The sequence below is a fragment of the Hippocampus comes genome, unplaced genomic scaffold, assembly GCF_001891065.2.
Source record: "Hippocampus comes isolate QL1 unplaced genomic scaffold, H_comes_QL1_v1.1 scaffold348, whole genome shotgun sequence".
In the NCBI taxonomy this organism is placed as follows: Eukaryota; Metazoa; Chordata; class Actinopteri; order Syngnathiformes; family Syngnathidae; genus Hippocampus; species Hippocampus comes.
Genome location: NW_017806071.1, coordinates 336,062 through 339,835, shown reverse-complemented (window position 1 = coordinate 339,835; position 3,774 = coordinate 336,062). Strand labels below are relative to the sequence as shown.

At 45.3% G+C, this 3,774-nt stretch overlaps 1 protein-coding gene across 1 annotated transcript in view; it reads right to left on the bottom strand.

Annotated features, from left to right (window-relative positions):
- Positions 1-3,774, bottom strand: part of tgfbr1b (transforming growth factor, beta receptor 1 b) — a 37,504-nt gene that overhangs the window by 16,299 nt on the left and 17,431 nt on the right. The window lies entirely within an intron of this gene.

Here is a 3,774-nt window from a genome sequence, read left to right as displayed (position 1 = left end):
TACTGTATCTGTGGATGTAGAACGGGCTCCTAAAGTCGTATTGTCCAAGAGCAATACGGAAAAACTCTCTCATCCCCGTCCACACAATTGTCGGACAATGCATGGCGACATCCGCGCGGTATCTGCGGGCAGCGACGTTTGAGTGTTGGACAGAAAAGAAGTGACGTGAGAGGGGAGGTGAGCGAGCGGGACACAAACGCGACAGTCACCGAGCAGAGCTCGCCGGAGGGGAGATGGATGCTATGAAGCGGTTCCATCGTCAAGCTTGGAATTTATGAGCGCGTTATTTCTTCACTTTGATTTGAAAACTCAAGAGTAAAAATCCGGCGTCGTGTACGGCGGCAGTTCGATGGCATCCATGTAAAGTGATATTAGTTTTATGACGAAGGTGGGAAAACACGAAAAGAGAAAGCAGCTTTCACAAGTCGTAAAAAGTCACATCACGAGAAGACTCCACGACTGCATTTTCAATTTATACACACTTTTACGACATGAAGTACAGCAATAATGTGACCGCTCACACTTGCTCGTGGCCCTCCCCAACTACTATTTTGTCTTTTCCGCGTGAACAATTTGACAGCGGTAGCTAGGCAACAATGGAACCTAAAGCTATCGTCAGCAGCTGAAACGCGTTTTATCTCGACATCCTCGAGCAGTAAAAGCCAAAGTGGGGCTTCGCCTAAAATCTCTCCCTTCTGTCACATCAAGCTTTCGCCCGCCTGTCTTAAGTGGCTCATGCTATATCGCCTTTTCCCAACAATGGAGAAGGTGGGTTGGGGGGGCAAAAATGATTACTTACGGAGGCTTCACTGTAGACCGTCGACGGGTAAAAAAAAAACTGTAAATTCTCGGTGTGAATGTTGACAGTTTCATACTGAAAAGTGAAATAACACCCCAGGCTTGAAAGTTGGAAGGCCCTGAGGATGTTGGAACTCCACATGAGAACCGCGGTGCCAGCATAAAGTCAACCACCTGACTAAAAAAAACACACTTACGATCACTTGATGTGATGAAACAATCTGATGCTAGTCACTGGGTGTCAAAACCGCAGTGCTGAGCAGTTTGCTCTCTTTTTCACAAAACTCACGTCATTACAGTAAGTCGGTCAACCACAGCGAGCGGCGCACAACCGCTAACTGCTGCTAATCCGTAGCATTGTTAATGCGGCGCTTATGTTACCGTAGCGGCTAGTGCTAATGCTATACCGATAATGGCTTGCGTATGTCGTCTCTGTGTTATGCGAAGGTCGTGCAAGGCGGCAAAGGAAATCAACACACACAAAGAGAAAAGTCGTTTTGAGAATGTGTACATCGAATGCCGTTGTCAAGAGTTACCGAGATTAAAATTGTGTGGATGTTTTTTGGGCAAACTAATCTTGCTTCCTCTGAATTTAACATCCTCATACAAAGTATAATACAGCTGTCCTAAAAGGCACCCCCCCCACACCCCCCATTTTCCTTTCAGATATCACTGGAACAGACACGGGGCCATCAGCGACTGACAGCTTCGCCTTTGCAGTTTTTGTAGGCACATCATAACCTTGCCCACGGCTCACGAATTGACACTGGGAAGCTGCATTGCAAAATTGCTGACTGGCAAGAACATTTCATGTCCCCGACTGCGGTTCAGCCCCAGTTTCGGAAGCTTTACGGCCGTCAAACTGCTCCATAGTACAATTAACATGACCAGTTTCTCGAAACAGAGTCTGTTCTTGATACACCAGGCAGTGGAAGCTTGCTACTACCACCACTGATGAAAAAAAAAAAAAGGAAAAAAATGCTGGCGCAGGTGCTCGCACAAAGCCAGGGAAAGAGTGTGAATCACTCCTCCATTATTGACAAACGTACCCTCGGCTCTTGGGGAAATTAGCGGTTTGGTAGCGACGGGTCTTTCATCTCTTTGGTCGGGTAAACTGACACAACTGTCAAACGTGGGGGGTGGGGAAATGAAACCCAGCGGGCATTCTTGAGGCTGAACGAGAGTCTCCGACGTTGGTGGTTAGGTGCGTCGTCTCCAACACTGGGTTGATTGGACCCTTCTTCTTCCACGATGTAGCCGGTAACACAATCATCAACATTTTTGAGGCCGTTTTGATGAAAGTTTCAAATTGGCACTGAACTGCATGCAGGGACAGAAATGGAAAAAAAGAAAACGATTTTGCAACACTACTCCAAAGCCAATTGGGAAGCCACATGCAGGTCCTTTGTGATGCACTCGACACGTACGGGTCTCTTATTGCCAAGACTGGATTCATGTCGACATGGCCTCATTTATTCATTATCCTTAAAGTGTCCTTCCCCCGAGCACAGACTAGACAGTAGCTCATTGATATATCAGTCGTGGCTGACTAGGTTAAAACAAAAACAACACACCTAGTAGGACAAGATCTTTAAATAATTAACCCGGCAAGACTATGCATAGCCTGTGATATATGGCCGCCGAGAGGAACAGTATGAAAATGACACCGGTGGGATTCTGGTGAGACATCTGCAAAGTGGTGCTACAAGAAAATGTGAAGAAAAAAAAAATGTTGGCAGTCAAGGAATGATTTCATCTACCAGCAGACTTCCTCGTCCTGGAAATGAGGGTGAAGTCCAGACAGACGTTTTTTTTTTTACAAGTATTTGTGTGCCCGTGTGCTGCATGTGATGGGCGGGTCACTGGAAAAAAAAAAAAAAAAAACTAACCTCAAGCCACCAGACAGCTAAATAAAAGCCAGATGACACTGATCTACTCTGACTCAACCTCAGGACAAGAGAATTCTGTCTGTCGCATCAAGAGACGAACATGCGCAGACAGCAGTCTAGACAACAAAATAACTTCCGCCAAATCACCTGGGAATGCTCCCGGTTTACGCGGTTTCTGCGTCAAGCAAACACAGCGGCACACGGGTGCAAGCATTTTTCTCAAATTCATGCATTGGGTCAAATTTCGGGAAGTGATACCGTCAATGAAACAGAAGTCATGCTGAAGTAGTGCGTTGACGAAATGTACCCCGTCCCATCCAAAAAAAAAAGAAAAGAACAGCAAAGTATTTATGATCCACGTCAGCTGAAGGGCACCTGGACAGTAGTTTGAAACAGACTAACATCCCTTCAACATGTACCTGCCATTTATTGGTCCACGGCATTCAATTTATTTCCCCCCCAGAGGGACTTGAATGGTGACGCTCCAGTTCAAACGTGCAAGTCCTTCGAGAAATATGAAAGGGCAGACAGGCAAGGTCAGTCTCAGTTCCAATACAGTTAACTTAATCTAAGACAAAAGCTTTGAACGACGCCAGTGAGGGAGGCAGACGAAACAAACAAAACATGGAGCAAAAAGTTTGCTCCGTTGCTCCCAAGGCTTTTTTTTTTTTTCCGGCTTCGAAGAAATTGTGCGTTTGATTTTCTCTTCTTAAAGTCCCTTTACAATCACCCGTAAATTGATGCTAATAAAGCTTCGTATTGACGACCAATTGTTTCACTTCAGTGAGACATCACTAATAAAAGTGATGTCAAATGTATTCTATTGTGTGGAGAATTACACCAATCGTTGACTCATGTTAATGATGAACAATAATCCAGATCGTAAGAAGCAGCGCGCACCCTCCAGGTGGCCAACAATTTGAGATTTTAGCGTACAGTTAAACAACAACGTCAGCGGCGTTATAAAAATTTCGATCCCCCCCATCTGTGTCGGAAACTTTCAAATGTTTGCAATTTCAGACGATGAAAATGCCGTTGTAAAGAAAACGGGATGGCCAAGACGACAGCTTTATTCATTCTTAGCAGA